The following is a 13,895-nucleotide window of genomic DNA, read 5'->3' on the forward strand; positions in this document are numbered from 1 at the left end:
CAATTCCAAAGAAAGGCAATGCCAAAGAATGCTCAAACTGCCGCACAATTGCACTCATCTCACACGCTAGTAAAGTAATGCTCAGAATTCTCCAAGCCAGGCTTCAGCAGTATGTGAACCGTGAACTTCCTGATGTTCAAGCTGGTTTTAAAAAAGGCAGAGGAACCAGAGATCAAATTGCCAACATCCGCTGGATCATGGAAAAAGCAAAAGAGAGTTCCAGAAAAACATCTATTTCTGCTTTATTGACTATGCCAAAGCCTTTGACTGTGTGGATCACAAGAAACTGTGGAAAATTCTGAAAGAGATGGGAATACCAGACCACCTGATCTGCCTCTTGAGAAATTTGTATGCAGGTCAGGAAGCAACAGTTAGAACTGGACATGGAACAACAGACTGGTTCCAAATAGGAAAAGGAGTACGTCAAGGCTGTATATTGTCACCCTGCTTATTTAACTTATATGCAGAGTACATCATGAGAAACGCTGGGCTGGAAGAAACACAAGCTGGAATCAAGATTGCAGGGAGAAATATTAATAACCTCAGATATGCAGATGACACCACCCTTATGGCAGAAAGTGAAGAGGAACTCAAAAGCCTCTTGATGAAGGTGAAAGTGGAGAGTGGAAAAGTTGGCTTAAAGCTCAACATTCAGAAAACGAAGATCATGGCATCCGGTCCCACCACTTCATGGGAAATAGATGGGCAAACAGTGGAAACAGTGTCAGACTTTATTTTTTTGGGCTCCAAAATCACTGCAGATGGTTACTTCAGCCATGAAATTAAAAGACGCTTACTCCTTGGAAGGAAAGTTATGACCAACCTAGATAGCATATTCAAAAGCAGAGACATTACTTTGCCAACAAAGGTCTGTCTAGTCAAGGCTATGGTTTTTCCTGTGGTCATGTATGGATGTGAGAGTTGGACTGTGAAGAAGGCTAAGCACCAAAGAGTTGATGCTTTTGAACTGTGGTGTTGGAGAAGACTCTTGAGAGTCCCTTGGACTGCAAGAAGATCCAACCAGTCCATTCTGAAGGAGATCAGCCCTGGGATTTCTTTGGAAGAAATGATGCTAAAGCTGAAACTCCAGTACTTTGGCCACCTCATGTGAAGAGTTGACTCATTGGAAAAGACTCTGATGCTGGGAGGGATTGGGGGCAGGAGGAGAAGGGGACGACAGAGGATGAGATGGCTGGATGGCATCACTGACTCGATGGACGTGAGTCTGAGTGAACTCCGGGAGTTGGTGATGGACAGGGAGGCCTGGCGTGCTGCGATTCATGGGGTTGCAAAGAGTGCGACACGACTGAGCGACTGAACTGAACTGAAGCTCTTAAGAGTCGTGATCCCTCACCCTGATTCCCAAATAACAAACACTAGCAAATATACACAAATGCCCCAAAATGCCTTGGTAGGGTACGGAAAGGAGAGGAGAAAGACAAGGTAGAATTGCTTTGGATATTCCACCGACCGTGAGCTTCTCAAGCCTGATGGAAGCTTCCTTCACTGTACCTTGTATGTCTCTACTTCACTTGCAGGCCACATGTCAGGCAGGAATATTATGCAGGCAGCCCATGGTCCAACCGCAGTCTCCGAAGGGAACACATCTCTCAGAATTCCTTTGTCAAAGACTACATCCCCACCCAACGCTCCCATCACTTTCCCTATTTAAGGTCACCAAAGGAATTCTTTTTCGGAACTATACTCGGGTCCTGTGGCATACCGAGTTGCGTGTTATCTAAGAGTAGCTTGCTGCTGCTGCTGCTGCTGCTGCTGCTGCTGCTGCTGCTGCTAAGTCCCTTCAGTCGTGTCCGACTCTGTGCGACCCCATAGATGGCAGCCCACCAGGCTCCTCTGTCCCTGGGATTCTCCAGGGAGGCACACTGGAGTGGGTTGCCGTTTCCTTCTCCAATGCATGAAAGTGAAAAGTGAAAGTGAAGTCGCTCAGTCGTGTACGACTCGTAGCGACCCCATCCATGGACTGCAGCTTACCAGGCTCCTCCGCCCATGGGATTTGCCAGGCAAGAGTACTGGAGTGGGTTGCCATTGCCTTCTCCGAAGAGTAGCTTACTGATTAGTTATATTTGGAAAAAAGGTGCCATTACGATGGAGAGATTCAGAGGACACTCTTAACTAGATGATCAGTTGATCATCAGCAACAGCTCTGCGCCCTGGCTGGCCTCCTCTAGTCCCAGGCGGGCCCGCGACGTGGCTCTTCCCTCCTGGGGTTGTGGCCCCGTCTAGGTGAAAGGACGGAACCACACTAGGTGCTGGGTGATGATGCTGGGACCTTGCTCCTGAAGCCTCCTGATCTCGTTCCCTGGAGCTCCTGGCAGCTGGGCGGTGCCCCTAGGTGCCAGCAGAGGGCGCGCCGCCGAGGCTCCCCCTGGCGCCGACTGCGCAGGCGCAGAGCTGGGCTGACGCGCGGCGCTCTGTCAAGCTTCTGGGGCTACTGCTCTCTCGTGACAGCTCATCCTGAGGAGCTCGGGGTGTGGGAGGCTGCCGGAGCAACAGCCGCAGACCCGCGGAGGAGCGTGCAGGACGCACGGGGGAAGCCGAGCCGGGCCGCTCCGTGCCTTAGTTTCCTCCTTTGTGACCCTGCCTCCAGCGGGCCGTGAAGGAACAGCGTCGGACACGTGGCCGGTGCGCCTGAAGAAAACGGTGACAGGAAAAAGGCGCGGCCCGCAGGTTGTATCCCTGGGTCCCCGGGTCCCCCCGTGGGAAAGCCGCCCGCGCACCCCGTCCCCGCGGTCGCTGATGCTGGGAGCTGGACTGGGGACCCTCGGGACGGCCTTGCTTCCCGTGGAGACAGCTCACCGCTGGCGTGACGCTCCATCTCAGTCTTCAGTTCCACGTTGAAGTCAAGTGAAGGACGGTCTAATCCACGTGTGGGTCGAATGAATATTCAGGAATTATTTTAAGAGTGCTGAGGAGAGCGCCTGGCATCTAAAAGCGTCACATTCATGGCTTAATATCTTAACCTCTCAAGGCCCTTGCTCTTCATCTGTGAGAGTGACTCCTTTGCCCAAGGTCACAGGCCAGGGAGCTGCACTGCTGGCTGCGATTTTTTTTTTTAAATTGAAGTACAGCTAATTTACAATCGTGTTAATTTCAGTAAACAGCAAAGTGATTCTGTTAATATGTATGTGTGTTTGTGTGTGTGTATATTCTTTTAAAAAATTCTTTTCCATTCTGATTTATCACAGGATATTGACTGGTTCCCTGTGCTAAGTGCTGGCTGAAATGTGAAGCAAGGCGTTTGACCTCCTGTCTCTGTGCTCTTCTTAGTCACAACAGTTAGCCGGCACCAAGAAGCACATTTTACATGCCTTTTCTATTTTTTTGTTCTCTTAATTTAGGAAATAAATCACTTCAGAGGACATCTATGACCTTTCCGTCCTACATGGATCGTAAACATGCAGTGGCTCACAGGGTATTGACATTCCTGTGCATGTTTTTCAACTTGACCTATGGCAGAATCCAGCTTCCTGAATTTCTTAAATATAAGTGACATCTGAAGTCAAAATACACATGATCACAGAAGGCAACCACAAAACTCACAGGACTCAAACTTTCTATGGTCCACTGGGTCACCATTCACCTGAAGGAAATTGTAGCTGTAGTTGCTGGTGAAACTGAAGGGACCCAGATATTATCTCCCCTAGGAGGCTGGTTGGACATCTCATAGAAGCTTAACTTACAGAGGTCAATCATTTATGAGATTTGCTCTGTTCTTTGAAGCTATGCATTTCAAAAACATTTCTTCTTAAGACCACATGTCTTTCCCAGTACCACTTTCCCAGCAGCACTGAGCATGTGTACTCAGTCGTAGTTGAGTCTTTGTGACCCTGTGGACTGTAGCCTGCCATACTCTTCTGTTCTTGGGATTTCCCCAGGCAAGAATACTGGAGTGGGTTGCCATTTCCTCCTCCAGGGGATCTTCTTGACTCAGGGATTGAACCCTGGTCTCCTGTATTGGCAGGCAGATTCTTTACCCCGAGCCACCTGGGAAGCCCTCTCTCCTGTCACAAAGCTCAATATATTCCTATAATGTATTCCTTTCACTAATTTCTGTGCTAGAGAAATGAAGTTAATCAGTTGGGTGTACGTGAGAAGACTCCTCAGAGAAATGTAAAGTGGTTAGACAGAGGGCAATTTGCCAGACAGCTAGCATTGTTGCATGAAGAGCTGTGGGAGCAAATATTAGGCTTTTTAGGGGTCATGGTTGGGTTTTCAGGCATTTCCTGTTAAATCATGGTAAAGAATGCACATTTGTGCATTAGAGGGGCCTATCTTACACGTTAGAAATAAGACCTTTGGATGGAGTATCGAGTTATGCTTCAGGAAGTGTGGGCCCATGATGATAGGCTGAAAAGTGCCCCCAAAGATATCCACACCCTACAACAAACTAGGTAGCTCAAAACTACAGGAATGTATTCTCTTACAGTTCTGGAGGCTAGAAGTCTGAGATCGAAGAGTCAGCAAGACTGTGCTCCACCTGAGGTTCTGGGTAGAATCCTGTTTCGCCTCTTGTTAGTTTCTGGTGGTAACCACCAGTCCTTGGTGTGCGTCGGCTTGTAGACACAACCAGTTCTTCTCTCCATCATCACACGGTACTGTCTTTACATGACATTTTCCTCTTGTAAGGACACGAGTCATGTTGGATTATATTCTACCCTAATCATCTTAACTTGGTTACATCTGCAAAGACCTTGTTTCCTAATGCTGTCACATCCTCAGGTTCCAGGGGTTAGGACATCAACATGTATTTGGGGGACACAATTGAATCCATAACAGTCTTAAAAGGGGAGGCTGGGAGAGCATGCTTAAAGTGATAGGAAAAGTAGAGACTAGAGAACCCTGAAGACAAGCTTCCCCACATGAAAATGTCTGGTTTGGACTAGAAGGTGGAGTTTCAGTTCAGAGAGTGACCAGCCAACCCCTCTTCCCATCTTCAATCCTCTGCAGCAGTTCCATTGGACCTCACACCTCAGACAACCACCACTGCCTATTTAGCAGGTTTCGCCTCCTCTTGGCCATGTCTTTAAGATTCACTTGTAAGGCGTTGATGTGGACAACAATGTCCCGAGGCTGACAGTTAGGTACGTCCAGAGCATGTCCACTGCTGGCTTTCCATAAAATGTGAAAGCGTGTGTTCCTATCATTTTCTTGTCAAACACACATACATGTGCACGTGCACGCGTGTGCACACACACACACTGCCTTGAGAATCTTGAATTCTATATGAGTCAGAAAATTGTAAAAAAGCAGCCATTTTCATTGTCTTCCTTACACATCTTCCAGTTGGAAATTGCCCTGCATCCTGGTATAACCCGGAGGCATATGCTGCTGCCCCAGGAGTCACTAGGAGCGTGAGGAAATTGTCTACCCTCTCTAACTCCCTCTTGGTACCCTCTGCTGCTTCTTCCTCACTGCCCAGTTTTCCTTGCTTTCAGGCGGCTCTTGGTCTGCAACAAGGTGTGTCTGGAATAAATTTCTTAGGATGCCTCTAGCTGTGGTAGTAACCAGGGCACCAAAGACAAGTAAGCCAAGCTTCATCTTAGAGAGGGCAATGTGACAGGCCCTCAGAGAGGAGTGCTGAGTGTGCCTGGGTACGTGGGGGTTGGAGAGGGAAGTTACTATTCTTTGGGTCAGAGTGTTCTCTTAAAACACACTTGATGGACTTACCTGGTGGCCCAGTGGTTGGAACTCCCCGCTTCCACTGCAGGGGCCACGGGTTCTATCCCCAGCCAGGAAACTGAGACTCCCACATGCCACTCCATGAGGCCCAAAAGTGAAACAAACAAGCAAAACCCCCAAAACAAACAACAACAAAGCACCTGACTCAGAGAATGAGCACCTTGGTTGGTAGTGAACTCCTTGACTGCTAGCAACAATCTTTGGAAATTGTATAGGCTAAATTGTCTGCCCCCAAAGTCCCACTTCCCAGTACCCCAGAATTCAACTGTATTTGGAGATACCTTTAAAGAGGCAGACCACCTGATCTGACTCTTGAGAAATTTGTATGCAGGTCAGGAAGCAACAGTTAGAACTGGACATGGAACAATAGACTGGTTCCAAATAGGAAAAGGAGTACGTCAAGGCTGTATATTGTCACCCTGCTTATTTAACTTATATGCAGAGTACATCATGAGAAACGCTGGACTGGAAGAAACACAAGCTGGAATCAAGATTGCCGGGAGAAATATCAATAACCTCAGATATGCAGATGACACCACCCTTATGGCAGAAAGTGAAGAGGAACTAAAAAGCCTCTTGATGAAAGTGAAAGTGGAGAGTGGAAAAGTTGGCTTAAAGCTCAACATTCAGAAAACGAAGATCATGGCATCCGGTCCCATCACTTCATGGGAAATAGATGCGGAAACAGTGGAAACAGTGTCCGACTTTATTTTTTTGGTCTCCAAAATCACTGCAGATGGTGACTGCAGCCATGAAATTAAAAGACGCTTACTCCTTGGAAGAAAAGTTATGACCAACCTAGATAGCATATTTAAAAGCAGAGACATTACTTTGCCAACAAAGGTTCGTCTATCAAGGCTATGGTTTTTCCTGTGGTCATGTATGGATGTGAGAGTTGAACTGTGAAGAAGGCTGAGCGCCGAAGAATTGATGCCTTTGAACTGTGGTGTTGGAGAAGACTCTTGAGAGTCCCTTGGACTGCAAGGAGATCAGCTCTGGGATTTCTTTGGAAGGAATGATGCTAAAACTGAAACTCCAGTACTTTGGCCACCTCATGTGAAGAGTTGACTCATTGGAAAAGACTCTGATGCTGGGAGGGATAGGGCAGGAGGAGAAGGAGACGACAGAGGATGAGATGTTTGGATGACATCACTGACTCGATGGACGTGAGTCTGGGTGAACTCCAGGAGTTGGTGATGGACAGGGAGGCCTGGCGTGGTGCGATTCATGGGGTCGCAAAGAGTCAGACACGACTGAGTGACTGAACTGAATTGAACTGAACTTAAAGAGGCAATTAAGTTAAAATGAGGCCTCTAGGGTGGGCCTTAATCCACTGCGACTGGTGGGGTCAGAACCCACAGAGAGACCCCAGGAATGCATGTCCAAGAGGAAGGACCACGTGAGGACACAGTGAGAAGGTGGCTGTGCACCGAGAGAGGCTTCCGAAGAATCCTCATCTGCTGGCACCTGGATTGTGCACTGTGAGCCTCCAGAGCTGTGAGAAGTACACTTTAATCACTCAGGTCATGCAGTCTATGGCCTTTTATTATGGCAGCCCTTCCAACTCACGTAGGAAGGGTATCCGTAAACCTCCCGGAGGACTGTCTGGAAGCTGGCCGGCCCTAGGATCCTCCACCAGGTGGCAGCACATCCTGGAGGGCCGGCTGGGGGTGCAGGCTGGGCTTGGGGTGGAGGCACAGCCTCATGTCTGCTCCACCCCCGGGGCTCCAGAGATTGCCTTCTGACCCCTGAGCTTCTGTTGCACTGGGTCCACTTAGTACGTGTGATGCCTGTGATGTATGACTTTACAAATTTCAGGAAGGGAAGCTGACTCTTCATTCCAGGAAGTGCTGATTTCCTATTTGCAACAAACCCATGGAACACTGGGGGTTCCCAGGTGGAGCTTAGTAGTAAAGAACCCTCCTGCCAAAGTGGGAGAATAAGAGATGCAGATTCAACCCCTAGGTTGGGAAGATGCCCTGGAGTGGGGCACAGTAATGCACTCCAGTATTCTTGCCTGTAGAATCCCATGGACAGGGAGCCTGGTGGGCTATCGTTCATGGGGTTGCAAAGAGTCAGACATGACTGAAGTGACTTATCATGCATGCACATGAAACATCCCCTTTTAAGATTCATCCAGGGACACAAAATTTCCTCAGTTGAGGTGATTACAGGGAATCAGAAGCCAGATTTGTCATAGCACTTGGAGCACTGACGTCACTCCAGCCGATATTCTAATTCTCAAAGAGCCTGGTACCTGGCAATGAGAAAACTCTATTGTAATTACAAGAAGAAATTAAAAGTGTGTGTGCACTCCCAGTTTGCCTAGGAGTCAAGAGGGACAGGAAGGGTAGGACAAAAATAAATAACTTTTGCGGGGGGAGGGGGTAAAAGAGCTATCAAAGTCTTTCGTCCCTCTGCAGCAGACAGCTTTATAGAGATCCCCGTCACTGATGTGGTCTCTCCCTCTCATGAGCCACACAAGGTCCATATCAGTACTAGCTGTGCTTGTTTGTTCATTAATTCCACAGGGGTTTATTGAGCTCCTTCTAATACTTGCTAGATGCAGAAACAAATCTTAAGGCATGATTCCTGCCCTTGAGGAAGCCAAGGTCTGGCCTGGTGAAAAATCCCTCCACTGGGAACACTAATATGTCAAGGTAAGGTGCCAGGTAGGAGAGAGCCATTCAGGATGGCTGAATGGGAAGGCCACAGAGAGGAAGGGGCATCTGAGCAGGAGTTTGCCAAGGGAGGGAAGTGTTAGACAAGGTGGCCTGTGCATGGAGAGGCGTGGGGTGTGGAGGGGCTCTGTGTGCTCCAGGGATGCTGACTGGTCCAGCTTTTGGATTCTGTCCACCACAAACTGGCACTGCCACGGGTGCTTGTCTTCTGCCTCTACAAGGATTACCTCATGTGCCATGGCAGCTGCTTTCCTCCAACACTCCCTGAAGGAGTTCAGGGTGGAGAGCAATAATGAGGTACTCTGTGTTCCAGGAAGTTGGCAGGAAATGTCTTCAGATAGTTAGATATTCTCAGGAGCTCATTTTGTGAGTTCAAGTCTTTGTATCATCTCATATCTAGGAAAGCACTAAAATCCTTCATGATGATGACTGTTTCTCATGACTATCAACCTTCACGAGACCAGCAGAGACTTTCTACAGAAAAAATATGTGCTTGGTTGCATATACTCCCCCTTTTACCAAAATCACATATATACTGTCTTTCCCCACTATGTCTTTAGAACAGTTTCTCAGATCTATCTGAGGTGCTGTCTCCCGGGCTGCAGTTCTCATGTTGCCCTGGATAAAACCAGCTCTCACGCTGTACATTGTTTTAGTCGACAATACTCATGGGAAAAGATGAAGTGACAGGAGAGAAAACCAGATAAGGGGCCAGTTGGTGAAGGGTCATATATATTGTTAAAGATTGTGTCCTTGACACCACAGTCCCCTTCACAGGGTGAAGTTTTGAACTGAGAGTTTAAATATACAAACCGACATGGTCAGACCCATATGTAAAGACAGAACTCCCACCATAGTCTGCAGCAACCAGCCCAGAAATCAACGTATTATGTACAGTAACCATCCCAGGAAGCCAGTCTGCTAGCGACAAATCAGACTTTGAGGAAGTCAGACCTCCATCTCTAGAAATCCTCCAGGAAACCAAACAATAACCTCTGTAACAATTGCCCCCACACGACCAGGACTTGACTCCTAACTGACAGCTTCTCTAGTTTTTGTCTCCACTCCCAATTTAGGACCAACTAAAGAAAGTCAAGTGGAGTTGCACAGAGTCGGACACGACTGAAGCGACTTAGCAGCAGCAGCAGAGGAAGTCAAATATACATTCATAACCACCCACATATGAAGCCCTGCTTCTCGTGCACATCTGCAGCTTCTCAGTGCCAAGAGCCTCCAGTTAGGGTGCACCTGAAGCCTTCTCATTTTTCTACTATGAAGCTTTTCCACTCCTCTGCCTGCCTTTCAGTCTCAGCAAAAATGCCAGCGATGCTGGCTTACTCCCCTCAAGGAGCAAGTAAGTGGCCTTTGTTTGTTCTCATCTGGTTGTGAAAGTTGCTCAGTCGTATCCAACTCTTTGCGACCCCATGGAATTCTCCAGGCCAGAATACTGGAGTGGGTAGCCTATCCCTACTCCAGGGGATCTTCCCGACCAGGAATCAAACCGGGGTCTCCTGCATTGCAGGCGAATTGTTTACCAACTGAGCTATGAGGGAAGCTGGTCTTCAGTTATTTCCACAGAACCTGGGGAAGACAAAATAGTGTCGAGAATAGACAGTTGGCTGCTGCCGTCTCCTATGCCTTGGGCTGAACTCTGCTGAACTAGTAACTTACTCTTGCTTATTTGTGTTTCATTTTTTTTTTTTTCCTTGGCAGGTCCAGAAAAGGGGCCAGGGTCCAGAACTTGAGGATAAAGGATAGGACTCAATGACCACCCCCATCTTGGGGAGATAAGGATTCTCAATAGTTCCAGGTCAGGGCTAAGAGAGACATCCAGGCAGATCTGGGGCGAAGCTGTGGATAGAGCACCATCCAAGCAGCTGTGTGTGCGCGTGTTTTAAATTGGTGTGTGATTGCCTTGCAATGTTGTGTTAGTTTCTGCTCTGCAACAATGTGAATCAGCTATATGTATACACACATGCCCTTCCTCTCAAACCTCCCTCCCGCCCACCATCCCACTCCTCTGGGTCATCCCACAGCACCGAGCTGAGCTCCCTGTGCTGCACAGCAGCTTCCCACCAGCTGTTTCACACATGGGAGTGTGTATATGTCAGTGGTGCTCTCTCAATCTGTCCCATCCTCTTCTTTCCCCTTTCTGTACACAAGTCTCTTCTCTTCGTCTGCACCTCTATTCCTGCCCTGCAAATAGGTTCATCAGTACCATTTTCTAGATTTTATATATTTATATATATATACACACATTAATATACGATGCTTGTTTTTCTCTTCCTGACTTACTTCACTCTGTATGACAGTCTCTAGGTCCATCCACATCTCTACAAATGAGTTTCAAGTTGTTCCTCCCTCTGCTCTAATTTCCCTTTATTGTGTCCTGCAAAAGCGAAAGTGCTATTTGCTCTGTTGTATCTGACTTTGCGACCCCGTGGACTGGGATTCTCCAGGAAAGAAGACAAGTGGGTAGCCATTCCCTCCTCTGCACGGGGCAAGGGTGAGGGAGCAGGTCTTCCCAACCCAGGGATCGACCGTGGGTCTATCTGCATTGCAGGCAGATTCTTTACCATCTGAGCCACCAGGGAAACCCTTATTAGTCCTGAGCCCTCGGCAAAGCCTATCCCACAAGATAACCTTGTATCACCATTATTGTGGAGAGGAGGAAGGTGCCTGTCCTGCTTTAGGAGGTGCTGAGAGCTGCCAGCTTGGTGCAGAAGGCTTGACAGCCCCTCAGCACTTGTGCGCCCACCAAAGCTTGGGGGACTTGATAGCACTCTGGACACTCAGCACTTAGGATGTGTTGCATCTGTTTCTTTAGTTATTTCAGTCATACGATCTTATATGCGTCAGAAAACCTGTGCTATTACTTCTATACAATCACTGATTTTGACTGTTTCTAGTAGTCAACTCACCTATAGTTAAAATGTGAAGGTGTCTTTTTTTTTGTACTTTATAAAATATTAACAGCTTGATGAATATACCTATGGATTTTTACTACTTATTATGATATATTTCCTTAATGAAATGTAAGGTGGATGCATTTTAATGTATTTAAGATTTGGGGTCTTTTTGTGGGCAGTGCTCTCAAACCATGGTGGTGGGGGAACCATAGCATTCAGGACCCTTTCTTTCTCATCCTTTCTCATGGATTGTAACCTGTCCATGAGATAGGTTTCTTATCCCTTGTAACCTATGCTCAGGGGTTGCTATCCAGACATGTGGTTGGCGCTGGAAGCCAGCATGGAAAAGAGTGAAAGATTGGCAAAGTCCAGACCGTCTGCTGGTGAGTCGCGGGGAGCTGCTCAGCTAAGAGGCTCCTGGAAGTGGCCTGAGAAGCTCTCCTCCCACCTTAGACCGAAAGCTCCACTGAAGCTGTCACGTTTATCACCTGTGATCAAGTCTAAGCCAGTGGCTCTCTGTTCCAGGTGCTCAATAAGTATGTGTTGACTGAGTGAGAACTTTCAGGTGCCCTTGTGATCTGGTCTGGTTTCTCTCTCTCCAGTTCTCCCTTAGGACATAGGGCAGTTAAACAGAGCAGAGGAGGTTACCTAATATATAATATAAATCTGTATGGATGGAATATCATCTCTGTAATGTCAAGAATAATCAAAAGTAAGATGGTATGGAATTTGTATGACTTATAAAATTTTCCATGTATTCTCTAGCTTCTTATGTCCTGTAAAAAATTTCAGACTCACACATACCTAATTAGAATGAAAATTTGTTTACTTGTTCCTTTGCCCAAAATGTATATTAAAATTATTTTGCTGATACAAGGTAACTTAGAAAAACAGGGTATTAGTTCAACACAAGAAATTTTATGTCTTCAGCATTGTCTTGAAATGCCCTTTCATATTATACAGTATTTTTAAATTTTATTTTACTTGGGAGAATAAACTGGTCAGCTAACTCATGAATCCTGTGGGGGCACTTACTATATCACGTCCCATGAGTAGGTGTCACATGTAAAGAAATGTTTACATAATCTCAGCAAGTCTCTTTTTTTTTTTAAACTGCACTGAGTGGCATGTGGGATCTTAGTTCCATGATCAGGGATCGAACCCATGCCCGCTGCCATGGAAGCATAGAGTTGTAATCACTGGACCTCCAGGGAAGTCCCAGTGAGTCTTAACAGTCTTTTCTGCTCACGTGAAATGACTCTTCTGTGTTTTAAGGACCTCAGAAACTGAGAATCGAGTTAGTCATCATCAGACTCTTTATTCACGACATAACATCATTGGTCCAGAAAGGCTACACTTTTCTCTTTCATTTTCCTTTGGTCGTTTTCTTCATCTCCTTCGTGCAGTTCCATACCCCTCATTCCCTAATGTCTTTAAGGTTTGTCCTCCCAAGCCATCTTCTATATTTTGAACATATTTTCTTAAAAAATATATAATAATATTTAAAGTTTAAAATTTTTGTATAAATTACTTTGTGATATACATCTCAACTAGCTTCTAAGTTTCATAAAATGTTGGCTTTTTTCGAGAACTATTTGTGTTACTTGGTATAACATGCTTCTGACTGGCATGTATGATTCTGCAGCAGTCATGCACCATAGCTTATCTCTTCCTTTCATCATCGATACTTTTGTTGTTCCCAGCTGCTCCTACTTCTACAGATCTATGCATGTCTCCTTATGAACCTACCCTGTGGTTTCTTTGGTAAGTATGTCCTAGAGTTGAGTGGCTGGGATTTGGGGGTATATGCATATTAGCTTCAGTAAGTAGTGCTGACTTGCTCTCAGGAATGGTGGTACTGTTTACTGAACCCAGGTCCCACTGCTTGCCGTTCAAAAGCCATTAAAGAGGCCAGGTTGGTGGAATTAATAAAAGTTTGCTCTATTTTGGATGCTTGCAACCTGGGGATGGAGGGAGGGTGGATTCTTGTCCAAAGGCTAACTCTCCTCTGACAATCAGGGGGCAAGAAATTTTATAGGCTGAGGGATGGGGCTACATGCAGAAATAGCAGTCAGTTCTGACAGTCATCTTGAAATTAGTCATGCAGTGGTCTGACCAGTGTCATCTTGTTTTAAGAACTGTTAGGTTTTAGTTCCAGGGTTGGTTTGGTTCCATTTTTTGAAGCCAGTTCTCAGAATTGTGGCAGCTTATATCATGGTTATAGTCTGGTCATCTTGTAGTTAACTTCTACCTGGTGGGGGTTTCATTCTCTAAAATAGCTCATATATTATGGCTCAGAACATTATAGCCCTTGAGGAGGAACTAAAGGTCCTTAACTATGCTTAATGAATAAAGTGTTATTTGGTCTGCTGTGACTATTTCCCTTTGTTTCTGCATGTTCTCACTTCTCTGATTAAACCTATTCTTTGGCTAAAGCTTTTCCACAGACAAAAGGCAGTTAGAGAACCTGGCTTGGCTTTCTCTGCCCACCAAAGCAAAATAAAAAATACACAGAGAGAGTTTGGAGGAAATAGAAAGATGGCTTAATTCTCAGCCAGCGGAGAGGGCAACACAGTAGGCTCAAGCTTCAAGAACTGTGCCTCCC

This window comes from Bos mutus, chromosome 12, assembly GCF_027580195.1.
Source record: "Bos mutus isolate GX-2022 chromosome 12, NWIPB_WYAK_1.1, whole genome shotgun sequence".
NCBI classification, from domain to species: Eukaryota; Metazoa; Chordata; class Mammalia; order Artiodactyla; family Bovidae; genus Bos; species Bos mutus.